This window comes from Nicotiana tabacum, chromosome 18, assembly GCF_000715075.1.
Source record: "Nicotiana tabacum cultivar K326 chromosome 18, ASM71507v2, whole genome shotgun sequence".
In the NCBI taxonomy this organism is placed as follows: Eukaryota; Viridiplantae; Streptophyta; class Magnoliopsida; order Solanales; family Solanaceae; genus Nicotiana; species Nicotiana tabacum.
This window is the reverse complement of record NC_134097.1, coordinates 157,146,350-157,165,988: the sequence shown is the minus strand read 5'-3', so window position 1 is coordinate 157,165,988 and position 19,639 is coordinate 157,146,350. Positions and strand designations below refer to the sequence as shown.

The 19,639-nt window shown below is 37.7% G+C and overlaps 1 pseudogene; it reads right to left on the bottom strand.

Moving 5' to 3' along the window:
• Window positions 1–3,680: 3,680 nt before the first annotated feature.
• Window positions 3,681–6,556, bottom strand: LOC107760233 (tetrahydroanabasine acetyltransferase-like; annotated as a pseudogene).
• Window positions 6,557–19,639: the final 13,083 nt, after the last annotated feature.

Here is a 19,639-nt window from a genome sequence, read left to right as displayed (position 1 = left end):
AAAGAAATTTATCTTTTTTTGGGGTCAAATTATCATACTTAATTTGGTTAATGGTCATATGCAATCATGCTAGGAACTTTTATTATCTTTCTGATTATTTAAATACTACTGCGCCTGTGGTAAAAAAAACTATTCCATACAACTATAAAGCTATTTCACATTTAAAACCCTATAATTAAGTTCTTTAATACAATATAGTAAGATTTGAATAAATCGAATTTATTTTAAAATAAATGTAACATATAGGGTACACGTCTATGGTTATCCAGATAATAAAAAAGAGTTTAAAAATCGAATAAAAGTTTATTTACATATATAATGAAGTAAATCTACATGTTGGAGAAAGAAACATCACAAAAGTCAGTCAATATTCAAAAAATTATTTTTTTTCCTTTTTGAAAAACATTTGTTGGAAGAATCAATTGGTATAAATGGACATCAAACAAATAACAAAATTTTGCCTATACATTTGCTATCATTAATTTTTATTTAGCACCTACTAGGAATTGATGGGTATAAGATGAAACCTCTTCATTTAGCTGCAGTCAAGCCAGTATTGCACGTGTTTAATATTGTTTTGTTGAAGAATATCAGTTTTGAATCACTAGATTATGTGAAAAATTATTTTTCTCGAAGTCAACAAGAGGGCCATTGGTTTCTAATTGATAGTTTCTATAGCAATTTTCAAGTGTAACAAAAAGTATATTAAAAAAACTGGTATGACATGAAATATTTTTTTTTAAAATGTAAACAAATTATTTCAAAATGGGATTATTTTTTAATATAATGTAATTTTAAAAAAAATGGATAAGATATTTTTGAATTTTATAGAATTTTTAAAATTATTATAATAGAAGTCATATCATGGATAAAATCAAGAAATCAAAATCTTATGGAATATTTACATAAATATCTAGCCAGATTTATTGTTTACTTTTTATGGCTAATATCCATAAATGATATACTGGCAACACACGATTATACATATATTTTATATGGATTATATCTAAATTACACAATCTTCAATTTTTTAATTTAAGTGGTAAGGCGAGCACTTATTTAGGTTGATTAGATAAAGCCAAAAGAAAATATGGAAGAATTTCAACTAAAGACTAAAAATATAAATAAAGTTCTTATCTAGACAATTTCTATTTAAACTCATCCTTTTATAGAGAAATAAATTAATTTTTTGTAAAAAAAAAGACATTATAAATAAGATAAAAGAAAATAAATATAGAAAAATGTATGAAAAATCTAAAAACCAGAAGTAGGAGATGACATCGAATTTCTTCTTCTACTTCATCTATGTTAAGTATAAAAATTTTGGAAGTTGATATCATCGATTTTAAATATTGTTTTCAACTCAAATACATAGATTATAAGACAAGAATATCTTAGAATATTTTTTTAATTTACATTATGTGTCATTTTAAAAAAATCACTATTACTAACAAACTGATATGATATCTGAATTTGAATATAAATGCAATTTGAGTAGTTTGCATTGAGGTTAAGCCAAGTATGGTGTCGAGAAAAAACTACTTGCTAATTTCAAGACAATATATGAAATGTTATATAATAACAGTCAACTAATTTAACATTTAATGATTCAAAGAAAAAAACTGTACATATATATAGGCAGAGGCATCTGTAGAGTGTTGACAACAGTTTCAATTGAACCCATAACTTTTCACACTGAGCAAAAATTTATATGTAAAAAATTCTTAAAATTATAAAAATAGTATATATGAACCCATAGCTCAAAAACTATAACAAAGGGTAATAGACAAGCAACGGATTGACCCTTTTTAACGACATGGATGGCATGAAATGAGCATTTTTTAACGGATGGCATGGATAGACCATTTCTAAAGGTTGAGTGGCATTTTTAGGCCTTTTCCGAATTAAGAATAATATCTTCACTTGCATCATTATAAAGATAATATATATTTTTATAATGATGCAAGTGAAGATATATATATATATATATTATCTTTGTAATGATGCAAGTGAAGATATTATTCTTAATTTAAAATTCACTTTAGTCGGCTATCTAAGAATTTAAATGATATATATATATATATATATATATATATATATATATATATATATATATATATATATATAAAGTTTTAGAAATTGAAACGTCAAAATAGAAATATTTTTTGAAAGATAACAACATACCAAATAAGAGTTCAAATTCAAACCCTCGCGTTCGCGAAGCACAAATTTACTTTGACCAATTTTCCTCTTTCGCAAACGTGACAAGGCCATCGCGAACGTGATGGTTCCTCAGACTTACTCTTCGCGAACGCACCTCCTCTCTCGCGAACGTGATGAATAACTCGACCTCAGACCCAGCTGACCAAAAGACTTTATGCGAATGCGACTCCCTTCTCACGAACGCGATGCACGAGCATCCAGCCCTTCACGAATGTGGAGCCTCCCTCGCGAACCTGAAGGCTTAAATTCCACTGACTCTTCGCGAACGCGATGGTCCACTCCCGAACACGAAGAGTAAAAAAATCTGCAACAGTTGAACCTGCAACTCCAAACTTCACGAAATGGTCCGATTGACCACCCGAAACTCACCCGAGGCCCCCGAGACCTCCACCAAAGGCACCAACATACCAACATATCCTAAAACCTTATTCAAACTTGTTCCAATCATCAAACACCTCAAACAACATCAAATCACCCAAAACACATCGGATTCAAGCCAAACTTTCTAAAATCTTCCGAATTCCGCTTTTGATCAACAACCCAAACAAACCACGTCCGAATGACCTGAAAATTTGCACACACATCCCAAATGACTCAACGAAACTACTGCAACTCTCGGAATTCCATTCTGACCCCTATATCAAAATTTCGCCTACCAACCGGAAATTGCCAAAATATCAACTTCGCCAATTCAAGCCTAAATCTACTACGAACCTCCAAAATTCATTCCGATCGCGCTCCTAAGTCACAAATCACCTCCTGAAGCTGACCGAACCATCGGAACTCACATCCGAGCTTCTAACACATAAGTCAACATCCGATTGACTTTTCCAACTTAAACTTCCTTAAAAGAGACTATTGTCTCAAACCTTACCAAATTCCTTCCGGATTCGATCCGACCAATCCGATATCACATAACACGGATAAACAAAGCATAAAAAAGCAGAAATAGGGAAAACGAAGCGGTAACTCATGAGACGATTGGCCGGGTCGTCACATCAAGTAACAATCAAAACAAACATTATATTTAAAGTAACAATACGATACAACATAATAGGTAGCAACCATCCAAACAAACCGTTATTGGTATGCCGAAATTCATCTGGGAGGTGAGATGATGGTCAACAACTTAGACAGAAAATGCTGAAAAGCCACCAATGATGTAAGAGCTCTTTTATTTGATGATCATTCTTGATAACTCTTATTACCTCACATATAAGATCCCACACCCCCAACTAGTGGCGAAGCTAGAATTTTTCTCAATGTGTTCAAACTTGAAATAAGTAAAAAAAATCTGACAAAGGGTGTTCAATATATGTTATGTACCTCTAAAACGTAATATTTTACCTATATACGAAGTGTAATTTTCCGATAAATGGTGGTCAATTGACCACCCTAACCATAGGGTGGCTTCGCCCCTGCCCCCAACCCCACCCACCAAAACTCTCCATATAAAATCAAGAAAGACCATGCTCCAATTTCTTCATCTCTTCCGTGAAATCAACCATTGCTTCTTCTTGAAGAGATACCAATACTTTGAATCCATCTTTCTTCCCGTCACTAGAAGAAGAATAAGGCAAGAAAAAACATGGCTCAATACTACCAACTAAGTGCCTAGAAAGTGGAAAAACAGTCACAGGACCACCCCATCCAAAATCAACGGTGGCATGTCCCAAATGTCTCCAATCAGTGAAACCACTTACTCTATTACATGCAGAGGCAGATCAAAATTTTAGTTAATAGATATAATTGAATCCAATATTTTCGACATCCAACATATATACTATAGATAATAAATTACTAAAATTTCAACAACGGATATTAGCACTTTTAGCCCCTTAGTTACTGGTAAATGGTGTAACGGTCAAAGGCTGATCAAGGATTTGAATTCTATGAGTTCGAACTCATTATATTGTTAAAGTCATAGGTTTATATATGCTATTTGTTCCTATTTTAGATAATTGTTACACATAAATTTATGCTCTACTCTCCCCCTCCCCCCCACCCTTCCCCTTATCTCTCTCTTCTTCTTCCCCTCTCGTCTTCTTCCCCCTTCTTCTTCTTCTTCTTCTTCTTCTTCTTCTTCTTCTTCTTCTTCTTCTTCTTCTTCTTTCTAAATCGAGAGTTTATTGGAAACAACCTCTGTACTTTCACTAGGTAGGAGTAAGGTCAGCGTACACACTACCTTCCCCATACCCCACTTATGGGAATATATTGGGTTTGTTATTGTTGTTGTTATAAATTTATGCTCCGCATCGAAAGTACTGGGATGAACCTGGCACCGCTACGCTAGATCCGCCCCTGGTAACGGCTAAATAATATGTGAAGTTTGGCAAGCATAGGGATCAAAATTACACATTTCTATTATTTGAAAGTTAAATGTGCTTAGTCAATTATCACAAAGAACCAAAATACAAATTTGTCAATATTTTGAGGGACTGAAAACGCAAATTTCCAAACAAATATTAAATTCTGAACCTCTAATTTCAAGACGACAACAAATTTAGTGCTAGATTACCTGCTGTGATTCCTTCATGATAATGAAGCTCCTGGAAATCGATGAAGGATCGAACGTACTCATCGGTCGTGTTGTATTTACTGTTCTTGATTGAATCTGCAGTTTTATACAATGGTTGATCCAACAGGTCTTTTGCAAGGAGTTGAACATACACTGGGACACAGCCAATGCCCCAATAGCCAGGAGGTAATTGTGGTTTTGTTATTCTTCTTATATTTGTTGCATATGCAAATTTCACCGTCTCTTCACCAGAGATTTTAGTAGCCTTTACCCTGTTTCACACTTTGAGAAATTAGTCCCTAACAGAATTATAAATACAACAACAACATACCTGGTGTAGTCCTACAAGTGGGGTCTGGGGAGGGCAGAGTGTAAGCAGACCCAGGGGCGAATTTAGGAGGCGGATCGCAGAAAAATTACACTGTATATATAAGGCAAAATCTATTTTTTACCTCAATATATTATATTTTGAATCCCGTTAATACAGGCCAAAAGCATAACTTAGTAGTCAAGGGGTTCAAAACCTTTGTGAGGTCATTAGTTCAATTCCACTAGCCACAGTGTCTTTTAATTTTTTTAACTTTTGTATTTTTAGAACTCCTTGGCAGAAATCCTGCCTCCGCCACTACGGCAGACCTTACCCCTGCCTTTAAAAAGGTAGAGAAATCGTTTCCGGAAGACCCTCGGCAAACAGAATTATAAATAAATTAGCAAAAACTAAAGATAGTTTCAATATATATATGTGGCATCGTTTGTAACGAAAAAAATCTAGTGTAATCCCATATATGGAGTTTGGGAAGAGCAGTGTGTACTCAGACCTAACCCCTATTTTTCAAGATAGAGAGACTTTTTTCGATAAACTACCTGCTCAAGGAACAGTATAGATAAGATAAAGCAACAAAGAAAAATTTGACGCTCGAAATTTGAATGGTTCCAATATATATTGAGAAAGAGGGAATATTAAACAAGTCAATTTTTATATGAGTAGGACATACCTTGCCCGCCATATGAAAGCTCCCAAGGATTCAAAAGTAGTATAATTTGAACCAGATTGCTCATGAAGAAATCCCTTAAGCCGGTCCAACCACTCATCCTTCACCTTAAAACACTCTCGAACCGCCGGTTTATCCGACTCCATGTACGGCAAAGAGTTTTTTATCCAGATTAAGAAACTCATGAAACGGGAAATCGACGCGGGGCGGGTTCCTGGGTCCAAGCAGACTCGACCGGTCCCAAACCGGTTCAAACTTTACCCGGCTCGCCCCATGAGCCAGCTCCGCCATTGCATTGAAAAAAAGGGTCGCCACGAGTCCATCACATAATGAGTGATGTATCGCGGCTTTTCAAGAACCCACCCGCCACACTTGAACCGTGTCACTTGGAGAATAAAGGGTCGGGTCAAAGCATCTTCCTCTCTCGGGTCGGGTACTAACTTCTCGACGAACTTTTATTCTGGATCATCAAGGTATAGTTAATTTCACTCAAGAAACAATCCACCGTGTCACGGGGACTCCACTGCCAGCGTGGCAGTGGAGCTCTAGGCGGTTGTCCAAGTCACGACGGGCAACTGCAAATGTAGTGATAGTAACAGGCGAGGGCGGCGGAGAGGGAGGAAGTGACAACTTGAAACGGGTCGGGTTGTGCTCGGGTTTGGTTTTCCGGGTCATTGGCGTAGACCCGAAGGTATCGAAAGGTAACATGCAGGTTTATATCAGTGTCTAGGTGAGAAAGAGAGAGGACGTGATCGTCGGCGAAAGGAGGTGTTGATGGGAGAATTATGGTTGTTTCCTTAATGTTTACGTCCATTTTTCGGGTGGTTGACGACGGCGTGCACGGAGGAGAGTGGTGGTGGGAGAATAAGTGGAAAGAAGCACGTTGTTGAAGGCTTTTTTATTTATTTTTTTTGGTGGGAAATGGATTGTTGATGGCTTTTAGTTTGATTATTATATTTTAATTTAACTAATCGTTGGAACCAAATTTTAAAATAGATGCATAAATAGTTAGGAGAAAATTAGGTTTTAAGTCCAAATACAGACGGACGATCGAGCACTAATTTTAACCATTTGAAGTGAAATGTCAAGCAAAAATATTTATTCGCACCCGATATTTACATCAATAATATTTGCTCGAATTATATTGTCTAGTTGTTTTACACTTCTTTTATTCGGAATAAAAATAACTTGTATAGTATAGTAAAATTGGTAACTAGCTCTTCGCTGCACCTAGCGAGAGAGAAAAGGAAGAAACATAAAAATCCCATTTGGATGTATCTATTACCATATATCATACATACGTAAGGAGTAAAAACTTACCTGCATCGGTAATTTAGACTTTGCTTAAGTTCTTACTGTATGTAAGGCGTGGAAACTATGCAGTCCAAATTTGTAAGGACTAAAAAAGATTGTGGACTGTAAAGAGTTGGAATCAAAATTTGAGAGTTAAAGGTACGTTAAGACAATTAAAGAAAGAGTTTAATGTATTGCATAATTTTTTCAAACTATTAATTTAAGTTGATTTGTAATAACCGATAGTTGTTGTATTCATTGATAATGCATAATTTTTTTATACTATTAACTTAAGTTGACATGTAATCACAGATAGTTGTTATACTATCGTCTTCTAAGCCATAAGAATTTGGTAGAAATAAAGTATTGTTGATAAAGTTCTTAAAGCGGTTTATAAAGAATTGTTTTAAGGTTTAGGACTGTTTAGATGATTAGCTCTGATACTTAGGTTTTTTCATGGCGTTTTAGGAAGCAAAACACTACTCTTTTGGTCCACTTTATTTGATTTTTTAGCTTTTTTTTGTGGTCCAAAATATTTAATTTTTTCAGATTTTAAGAGTGAATTATTTTTTTTTCAAAATTGCCCTTCGAATAAACAGTGTTGGAGTATGTGTTATATTTATTTTCCAATGCAATTGAATTCATCCATCTCATATTGGCGTTTCATTTCTCTATAGTTCACATACTACTTGTTATAAAACCAGATGATCATTTCATCTCCTACAATTCATGTTAATATTTTTGTAAAATAAAAATGGAGAGGCAATATGAGTGAGATGATCAAGATTCCATGAATTTTAAATTTGAAGACTCAATCAAAACAGTTCGATAGTATTCTGTGAACGGTAAAGTTAAAGACTCGTTCGAAAAGATTGAAGACTTAATAGATAAGCTTGATGATTCGATGAACTGTGCGATTAAAAACTCAATCAAGAGAGTTGACTCCCCAAAGAATGTTGAAGATTCAATGAGTTCTGCTATTGCTTCGAGTTCTGCCAATTGTTTTGTTTACTGGGAGTTGCTAATCATCATATCCCAAATCCCAAAATAGCATTATGTCAAATATAAAATAGAATAAAATAAATGTGAAGAGATAGTAAAAATTAAAATATAATCAATTTCATTGCTAATTAATATTAAAAGATGAATTTTTTAATGTGTGCAAAAACATATAAAAAATCAAATAAAATGTATAGGGAATAGTAATCTTGGTCATGATCACAAGTATTAAATATACATTATTCTTTCTCCAATGATGTATTTCTTGTTCTTTTATTTGGTGAAAAGAATGAGACCTTCTAGAGCTCTTTAATCGCTTTTTTGTTTTACCAAAAAGTGTTAAGTCTTTTTATAAACTAATTAAATAGGAAGATTTGAGGTAAATCATAACCAAAGATAATTTGTTCTAGATCTGAGGCAGAAGATAAGAACAAGTAAGAATAGCGGAACATAAAATTTATTCATAGCAAAAATTGAATCCCGTAATGTAAGAATAGGATAGTGACTTTCATAACATTGAATAATAATGAAGAATACATAGATAAAAAGGATCACTGATCTTTAACAAGGTTGACCCCCACACATTTAATATGATGAGAGTAATGATTTATACTGAGGATCTGGGCTTCCTTGCTTCTTTCTCCTTAGCAGGGATATATGTGTGTGTAAGTTTGTTTCAGCCCCCTTTCTTCTTCCTCTCACTTAGTTTATATACTAGATAATCTCATTTACACAACGGTCATTAGCCATAGTACCTAATTCATATGACTGTATTACTGGTTGACCCTCTGAAATGCCGCAACATCCAATTCGCCATTCAAGCATTCTGAATATACGACCTCGGTCATGGCCAAGGTGCATTTCATTATAGCGTTGTATGAATACGACTTCGGCCCAAGTGACTTTTTGTCGTTCCTCTTCACGCGGATTCTTGTTGTCGCACCTCCTTTTTCCGCACCCGAGAGGGCGCAAGGGGGAGTTTTTCCAATTAAAGGACAATCGAAACGGGATTGGTTTAATTATTTTAGAGTCGCCACTTGGGAGATTTAGGGTGTCCCAAGTCACCAATTTTAATCCCGAATCGAGGAAAAGAATGACTCTATATTACAGTCTGCGTACCAGAAATCCGGATAAGGAATTTTGTTAACCCGGGAGAAGGTGTTAGGCATTCCCGAGTTCCGTGGTTCTAGCACGGTCGCTCAATTGTTATATTCGGCTTGATTATCTGATTTTATACAAGTATGAACTTATGTGCAAATTTATCTTTTAACCGCTTTACTATTATTGTTTTTAAAAGAAATGTGAACATCATTTAAAACACGTCTTTGGACTACGTCACATGAAATGCACCCATAATCCGGAACACATTTTATTTGATGTTTTGGGATCGGATTTGGGTCGCATGAAATGCACACCCGAGCTTAAGAAAATTAAATTATTGAAGACGCGCCTAAAGCAACTAGCGCATTATTATTTTTGCGGAGGCCGTGAAATTCGCTAAACAACCCTCCTGAATTCTAAGTAATTTTAAACAGGTATTTACTGAGGGCCCCGCAATTTGTGTTTTTATTCGGCGAGGCTCATCTCATGCTTATTTTTAAAAGGAATTTGCAACGTCGTGGAAATGCGTCTCGGGCCACGTCACAATCAATGTGCCCGCGACTAAAGACATATTTCGACTCCGTTGAGATTTGGATTTGGGTCACATAAATGTGCACCCGAGTTTAAGGAGATAACATTATTAAAGGCGCGCCTAAAGCAACTAGCGCATTATTATTTTTGGGTAGGGCCGTGAAATTTGCTAAACGACCCATCCCGGAATCTAAGTATTTAATACATATATTTTGTGAGGGCCCCGCAATTTGTCCCTTTTATTTGGCGAGGCTCGTCTCATTTTTTTATTTATTTATTTATTATCATTATTTTTTTTATTTTTAAAGGGATGCCTTATATATTTATATTTTTAAAGGGATGCCATTTTTACGCCTTTAACCATACTAAACCTTACAGCCTCTTTACAAATACAATCTCATAACTTGTCAAGATTTAACAAAAGAAGTTAAGCGAATGAGTGTTTCGGGCGTAGCAACAACAGGTACTAATACTAATTTTGTCCAAATAAACTAAGACAATAATAACACAACACATTGAATGAAAATGCATACGGTGAAACATAAGCAGAAAATTATCATATCAATTGATATATTGCAACTTCAAACATTGAACGTAAAATTTCTTTAATCCAATACATCGAGGTTTACTAACCTTTGCACCTCGACAAACTCAGAGCAACAAACACGATTCCGACGGAACTTAAGCCGGACCTTTCTGAACGAAGAACAACGACGGAACCTCGGACAACGCCTCGACGTACCGGACCTCGACTCAACCTTTGGACCTTGGACTGGAACTCGACCTCAACACAAGGTCGAGCAGCTCACCTCCATGAACTCCGGCTCAACTAGTGGCGTGAAGTTGACGGACTGTTTAGTCGACGATTGTGGGGGTCGACGGGCAGTGTTTAATAGTGACGAGGTGATGGTTGTCGACTGGACAATGACGAGGGCGTTAGTTGCGACAGTAGGGTGGGTTGTTTGAACAGTGGTTAATGGCTGGAGCCCGGACGTGAGAGAGTGGAGGTTATGGCGTTGTGGGGTGTTCGTCACTGGTGGTGGCCTCAAGGTGGGTTTAGACGTGGTGGTTCCGGCATCGTTGGGTCGTGACTGGTTTTTGACGAGTGAAGCAGCGCGGGTTATGGGGTTTCTGGGAAGGTGAGGATGGTGGTCTATCGGTGATGGTGGAGCTGGTCGGCGATGGGTCTGGTTTTTTGGAGTTTTGGAGGGGACGGGTGGTCGTTTGGTGGTGGTTTGAGGCGGAGATGGAGCTGGAGCTCGCGGGCTGGGGGAAGGTGACGGGGTGGGGTTCGGACAGTGGAGGTGACGACGTTGTTGCTACTCATCGGACTGGGTAGTGACGATGGTGGAGCTGGGAGGAGGAGGGTCCGTGTGGTGGTGGTGTTTGGAGCGTTTGGACGTGGGGAAGGTAACGAACCTGAGGAGGAGGGTCGTAGTTTGGACGAAGCAGGCAGTACGGTTTCTTGGTTTTTTTCCCAGGAAGAAGACGGAGGAACAGTACCTCTTTTTTAAATTTTCCAAGTCCTTCCTTCGTTTTCTTCTGTTGGCTTTTTCTTTTTTCCTTTTAAAATTTGTTTGTCCGTGTTTTAATACAATGCCCATGAAAATGAGCCCCACGCGTGGTGGGGTTCGAGGCATATGTCCCCCACGCGTGGTGGGGTTCCCCACGTGTCCTGGACACTGTTTATTATGGGCTAGGTCCGAAAATTAGGCCTAAAACCGGGTAGTTTAAACCCGAATATTATTCTTTTGCCCGGACCCGAGAAATAGGAACACGTTGCTTAACTAGTCCTATGTAAGCAAAATAACTACCAAAAATAAGACTAGTATTTAAACAAAACTCTATCTTTTTAAATATTTTTCAAGGTTTAAAATAGCTACAAAATATTAATAAAACTATTTTTTTTTTGTAATTTTCGTTTTAAAATATTAAGATAAAATATGAGGTAATATTTTTGTATTTTTTCAAAGTTAAAAATGCCTATAAAACTTTAATAGAATTATTATTTTTGTATTTTTTCGAAATTATATAAGGTACAAAAATAAAGTGCAATTTTTGTATTTTTCAAGTTTATGAGAAATACATAAACTAAAATTTATATATATATTTTTTTTGAAATTTTCTTTTTTCAACGAAATAAAGTAAAAATAGTTAAAATAGCTATACTAGACCCAATTTCACATATTCATGCTAAAAATGTGAAAATTCTCGGGGAGGGTCAAAAATCACGTGCTTACAGCTGCCCCTCTTTGACTGGAAACACGAAGAGTTTTCCGACAAAGAACGACTAGATGTGTTTTTGACCCGACCATTACTTGGACGGACTACACTTAAGGAAAGGGAGGGATTGTGACCGAGCCCTGGTATCTGAGCTGCCTACATATCCTTGGTTATACAGGAATCAGGCCACGTGTAGTTCGGGATATGATAGAGATAGTGAGGTGTACCGAGGTGGAGAGCCGATCGAGGTGCCGTTCCGTCGAGGTTCCGGTCCGCGGTCCTGTCATTACAACAAAAATGAAAACTGAAAAAGACTAACTAAGCCTATCAGCTACTTGTTACAAGGATTCATATCTCTTAAGTCTTCTGAAACTTGGTCTTGAGTCTTGAATGGTGCTTCATGCAGACTTTGGATCTGAACCTTGATACTTGCTAGTTGTAGGTGCTAGTTCTTGAGCAGACCACATTTGTTCTCCACTTCCGTAATTTGGGTTCTTTTTTTTTCTCTTTTTCTTCTTGTTTTTTTTTTGTTTTTTGGTGACCAGCTTTTGTTGATCATCCCAGACTGTTGACTTGCATTCTTGGGGCGAGCTTCTTGTTGCTTCTATCTTGGATTGAGTGCTGGGGATTTTTGTTGTAACCTTCTGCTTTCCAGTGGGTCACTGCTTGATCTTGAAACATGCTTCTCCGTTCTACAGGCGGACTCCTGACTTCTTCTATCTTCGACACGCCACAACCTCCGTTCTACATGCGGGTCCCTGACAATCAAAACAAACAAAACAAACAAAATTTTCTAACCCAGTTTGTACTGGGAAGATTTGTGAGTCGTTAGCAAAATTGTAACTCACTTACACTACTGATGCAATGATGAGAGTAAACTAAAGACTAGGCTAGGATGTGCATCTCCTCTGAGTAAAACCAAAACTCTTGCTAGAAAATGTGTCTGCAAAAATAAAAACCTCAATGACTCAAACTAGAAAGTGTGTCTTCTATGGTTGAATCGGAATGAGCTAAACTAGGAAGTGCGTCTCCTAAGGGTGAAAACTTCAGTGACTAGAACTAGGAAGTGTGTTTCCTATGAATAAAATCTCGATTAGGAAGTGCGTCTCCTACGGGTAAACTTCAAAAACTGGACTAGGAATTGTGTCTCCTATGGTCGAACTTAAAATGAATCAAACTAGGAAGTGCATCTCCTAGGGGTGAAATCTTTTTAGGAAGTGCGTCTCCTATTGGTGAAACTGAATTTAGGAAGTGCGTCTCCTACTGGTGAAACTTATCTTAGGAAGTGCGTCTCCTACTGGTAAAACTTGCTTAGGAAGTGCGTCTCCTACTGGTGAAACTTTTTAGGAAGTGCGTCTCCTACTGGTGAAACTTGTCTTAGGAAGTGCGTCTCCTACTGGTGAACTATTCTTAGGAAGTGCGTCTCCTACTGGTGAACTATTCTTAGGAAGTGCGTCTCCTACTGGTAAAACTTGCCTAGGAAGTGCGTCTCCTATTGGGTGCAATAAACTTAGGAAGTGCGTCTCCTACTGGTGAAACTTTTTAGGAAGTGTGTCTCCTACTGGTACAATGGATTTAGGAAGTGCGTCTCCTACTGGTGAAACTTGCTTAGGAAGTGCGTCTCCTACTGGTGAAACTTGTTTAGGAAGTGCGTCTCCTACTGGTGAAACTTGCTTAGGAAGTGCGTCTCCTACTGGTGAAACTTGTTTAGGAAGTGCGTCTCCTACTGGTGAAACTTGCTTAGGAAGTGCGTCTCCTATGGTGAAACTGACCTTTAGGAAGTGCGTCTCCTATGGTGAAACTGACTTAGGAAGTGCGTCTCCTATTGATGAAACTTGCTTAGGAAGTGCGTCTCCTATTGGGTGAAATAAACTTAGGAAGTGCGTCTCCTATTGGTGAACCTATTCTTAGGAAGTGCGTCTCCTAATGGTAAAACTGAACTTAGGAAGTGCGTCTCCTATTGGTAGAACTAAACTTAGGAAGTGCGTCTCCTATGGGTGAAATGAACTTAGGAAGTGCGTCTCCTATGGTGAAACTGAACTTTAGGAAGTGCGTCTCCTATGGTGAAACATATCTTAGGAAGTGCGTCTCCTATTGGTGAAACTGAAACTTAGGAAGTGCGTCTCCTATGGTGAAACTGATCTTAGGAAGTGCGTCTCCTACTGATAAAACTTGCTTAGGAAGTGCGTCTCCTACTGGTGAAACTTGCTTAGGAAGTGCGTCTCCTACTGGTGGAATATTTTTAGGAAGTGCGTCTCCTATTGGTGAAACTGAACTTAGGAAGTGCGTCTCCTACTGGTGAAACTTATCTTAGGAAGTGCGTCTCCTATCGGTAGAACTGAACTTAGGAAGTGCGTCTCCTATGGTAAAACTGAACTTTAGGAAGTGCGTCTCCTATGGTGAAACATATCTTAGGAAGTGCGTCTCCTATTGGTGAAACTGAAACTTAGGAAGTGCGTCTCCTATGGTGAAACTGATCTTAGGAAGTGCGTCTCCTACTGATAAAACTTGCTTAGGAAGTGCGTCTCCTACTGGTGAAACTTGCTTAGGAAGTGCGTCTCCTACTGGTGAAATATTTTTAGGAAGTGCGTCTCCTATGGGTGAAACTAAAACTTAGGAGGAAATGCATCTCCTATGGGTAAAGACGTGGAATGTATGCCTCTGTTATCTGGGCGGGCTCCCAATTTCAACACTTAAAAGTAAAGACTGAATGTATTCCTCTGTTATTATGGGTGGGCTCCCAACTTCAACACTTAAAAGTAAAAAAAAAGACTGAATGTATGCCTCTGTTATCTGGGCGGGCTCCCAACTTCAACACTTAAAAGTAAAAACTGAATGTATGCCTCTATTATCTGGGCGGGCTCCCAACTTCAACACTTAAAAGTAAAAACTGAACGTATGCCTCTGTTATCTGGGCGGGCTCCCAACTTCAACACTTAAAATAGAAAAGACTGAATGTATGCCTCTATTATCTGGGCGGGCTCCCAATTTCGACGCTTGAAATAAAAAGACTGAAATGTATTCCTCTCGTTATACAGGTGGGCGCCTGGAACATGAAATGCAAATACTGAAATGTATTCCTCTCGTTATTCAGGTGGGCGCCTGGTGGTAAGGATATGAAAAATGATACGCCCGTATTATACTGGTGGGTGACGTAGAACAGAAATGAAAAGACAGAAATGTATTCCCGCATTATACTGGTGGGTGACCCAGAACAGAAATGAAAAGACAAAAAATGTATTCCCGCATTATACTGGTGGGTGACCTAGAACATAAATGAAAAGACAAAAATGTATTCCTCTCGTTATTCAGGTGGGCGCCTGTCTTTAAAACTTGAAATAAAAAGACTGAAACCAACATATCCTATTTGAGGGCGGATGAACCCAACAGATCCTATTTGAGGGCGGATGAACCCAATATATCCTATTTGAGGGCGGATGAACCCGACATATCCTATTTGAGGGCGGATAAACCCGACATATCCTATTTGAGGGCGGATGAACCCGACAGATCCTATTTGAGGGCGGATTAACCCAACATATCCTATTTGAGGGCGGATGAACCCGACAGATCCTATTTGAGGGCGGATGAACCCAACATATCCTATTTGAGGGCGGATGAACCCAAAATATCCTATTTGAGGGCGGATGAACCCAACATATCCTATTTGAGGGCGGATAAACCCGACATATCCTATTTGAGGGCGGATGAACCCAAAATATCCTTAAGACTTGAAGATGTCCTACCTTGAATACTTGCTGGGGATTGGGATGAGCTTTCCCTTTCTACCTTCCCCATTCATTATTATTATTATTATTATTATTATTATTATTATTATTATTATTTTTATTATTATTATTATTATTCCTTTTTTTATTATTATTTTATTACTATTATTAGCTTCCTCCTTTGAAGACTAACCGCTGAGGATACCGACTTTCCAACCTCGTGTTGGACTCCTCGCAATCGCTAGGGATAACACTGTTGGGGAATCATTTACTTACCTGTTGGGGGGTGAAATGTTATCAGCTGGGGGTACCTGACTTCCAGAAAATTTTCTAAATGGAAGGAAAATTTTCTGCCCCAGTTTGATAATATCCCTTGGGGCATGCAGTTCTGGCATCAATGCCATTTCCGTTACCTGCTTCAAATCAAACAAAATTTTGTTAGTTTAAAACGCGGTGGTTGGTTGTGATACTCCCGTTGGGATGGTTTTCCCTTTCTCCATCCTTGCTCTGTGTTCCCCAACTTGTTGGGGATGATATTATTTGTTGGGGATAATCCCTTCCTGCTGGGGATATCCTTCTTCTTTTGGGGCATAGCTCGGAAACCGGCATTTCCCTGACCTTTTAGTCTAGTATGAATTTTCCCACACCATGCTCATTGCTCTCCTTGCTTTGTTCATGGGCCTTTTGCTGGGGATATATATTTGACACTGGCCTCGCGCTTGTTCCTCGCTGACTATACCATTTGGATATACTAGTCAGATCTCATCTTGGAAAGCTGATGGCATATTTTTTGAAGTCATTTCGTACTTGTTCTGACCGGACAGACTCTATTGGGGAAAATTTTTTATGAAAGGAGAAAGATAACAGAAACAAAATAAAAGACAAAGGAAACGATGACTCTTTTACAAAAGAAACTATAAATAAAACCCTATCAAACGCAGATACCGACTCTAATGGCCATGACATGCGTATGTGGCCTATCCTCTGCCGTCAATCATCTTTTAAGATTTTCCATTGGCGATTCCCCATCTGATTCTCAATCATATTCGACTTGTAGTGCCCGAAGGGTTTTCACTATCAAGTCTCTCTCATTTTTGGGTTTTCTCTCAGCTTTCATCGCCTTATGGTGCCTGTGAAGGTTTTCACCGATAAGACTCTCTCATTTGTATCACTTTCCAGCTGGGGATTTGGAGTGTCGCCGGTATGACTCTTTCTGCTGGAGATTAGAGTCCTTTCTGCTGTGGAACAGAATGTTATGTTCGCCGGTAAGACTCTTCATTTGTCTGACTTGGCATTTTTGAAAACTGATCGGAAGGTCTTTCTTTGGACCGTAATGGGGTTTTGGACAGGCTAGAAAGAAAGGGTATAAAAGGCTCACAAAAATGCATTAATTTTGGGTTATTAGTTACAACCTTCAGAATTAGATTTATTTACAACGACCGCAACCTCTGCCCCAGTTTCTTGCTTGGGGATATCTTAATTGTTTTTTTTTTCATTTTTCAAAACTATGACCGAGCCGTGAAGCGCCTACGTATCCTCTTTGAGGAATCAGGTCAAACGTAGTTCCCAATTCCTCTTTTCTATTTGACTTTCTTCTTCTTCTTCTTCTTCTTTTTTTTTTGTTATCACTTTTCTTTTCTTTCTTCTTTTCCTTTCTCATTTCTCCTTTCTTTTTGTCGTTTTTTTTTCTCTTTCTCTCTTTTTCTTTTATTCTTCTTTTTCCATTTTGTTGTTTTCTTTTCTTTCTTTTCTCTTACCTGCCATGCTTGCGTATTTTATTCGTTGCTACTAATTCCGAACGAGGGGTATGAAAGAAAATAAATAAGGCGCAAAGGGCTAACGAAGGATAAAGTGTTTGGGTAGCAGAACAAAATGCCTTCGTCATTCCAGTCTTCAACACATGCCAAGTGCAAACAACACAATTAAACAATAGATTTATAGTCTCTTCCGATGGTGTCGGACTTGACAATTATATTCAACATCTGTTTGTTCATTTGTCACTTCTAAAACACCGTTGGGCGACACTCTCATTCTCATTACTATGAACGACCCTCATGCCAATTTAGGCGAATCTTTCTTTAACGGTTTTCTTTGTGTTTAACTTGCCCCAGTCTCAACCCGTTCTTATTTCCTTTAAATGCTTTGATCACCTTCCCAGGGTTTTATGATTAACTTTAAGATTAGGCCCAAACTGGGTGCGCATGTCATGTCCCTAGAATCGACATTGAACGAAATGATAAAAGGACTAAACAAAAGACGACTGGAACTAACAAAAGACCGGATTTTGCCTTAGACCGATGAAATGGTTTGAATAACAAAACAAACAAACAAACCAGAACAAAATCCTAAACAAACTGCTATGACCAAATGGAAAGATAAGAAGGTTTGACACAAGACAATACTTGGATTACAACCCTAAGAATAATCCGAACAACCGAAATGACAACAAAATAAGCCACCAACAGCTTCTCTCTTGCTAACCAGGAACGGAGCGGCCCCCGATTTTATCAAGAACTGGCATCTTAGCCCCTGAGCTTTGCATCAATACTGCCGAGACCATTACCAGCTTCCATATCATTACCCTTAGTCAACAAGTTCCCAATAGGACTCGAATGCTTCCGTCATCAGGCCTGATCCCCGCATAGTGTGCATCAGGAGGTGCAAGTAAAGGATTCTGGGTGTCATTGTCCGGCTTACCACAAACCAACCACCTTAACTTTATTTGCAAAACAAACAGGTTAGAATGGACTCAGTCGGTCCTCATTATTGACAACATCTTTTCTTTTTTTTCTTCTTTTTTTTTCATTCTTTTTCTTTTCATTTTTCATTTCGTTTTTTTTTCATTCTTTTTTTTTCATTCTTTTTTCTTTTGTTGTGGTCGAATCTTATGGAGATTGCCTACGTATCATGACCCCGCATGAATCAGACCTTGCGTAGTTCGGCCCAATAAAAGATAAACAACAGTAAACATATTTCAATTTTCATATTAGAACAAACTGGGTTTCAAGGATTTAAAGATGACCCGCAAACTTGAAAATCAAACAAACTGCATGTTCTAATCAAAAGATTGGCAGAAAAAAAACAAAATTCCAGCTCCCTTTCTCTGTTCGACAAATGCAACCAAATGGTTATTTTTGCAAATGTTTCCCCTTCCAAATTTCACATGAATTTTGAGGTCGGGGAGGATTATTTTGACACTTTACAAACTTGTCCATTCTTTTACGAAAATAACCTTTCGACAACTGAAATATACTCTAAGGCTATTTTGGCAAGAACGGTTTAAGACGCGGCCGAAGCTGGCTCAGCTTATTATGACAAATTTTGAACGGTATTCACTTGACCGTCGACTCTTTGTTTTTTTTTTCAAATTATGATAAAACTTGGTGTTGCAAAACACGGCCCTTCAGCGTCTCGGGGACGAAGCTTTTTTAAGGCTGTGTAGGTCAACTAGACCAAAATCCTAAACATGACCCAAAGGTGGCTGTTTATGCAAAGTCAGCCTTCCGGCGTCCCTTTCGGGAACATTTGGCTATTTATGACAAAGCAGAATCACCTGGCTTATTTATGACTCCTAAAATTTGACATATTTGTTTTTGCTATTGTTTTTGTAAAAAGGGGGAAGTTACATCACTAGACTTATTTACGACAAAATTAAAAATCTTTGACAAGATTAAAATTTTTGATTTTTGGCTATTTTAGCAAAAGGTGGGGTTGGACCCGATGAGGGTTGCCTACGTATCTCACATCCGGTGAGAATCAAACCCGCGTAGTTCGGTCAAATAAGAATAAGTAGGCAAATAATAATAAGCAGATGAACTAACTCTTTTTTTTTTTTGAATTTTCGTTTAAAAGAACTACTTTAAAGAAGCGAGGAAATATTATTTTTTGATTGATTTTCTTTTTAAAAGAAAGACTAATATTTTTGAATTTCGTTTTTTTTTTATTCTAAAGAAAAGAAGAACACATTTTCGGAATTTTACCTTTAATATAAGAAATGCTTCTAAAATATTTTTTTTTTTGAATTTTGAATT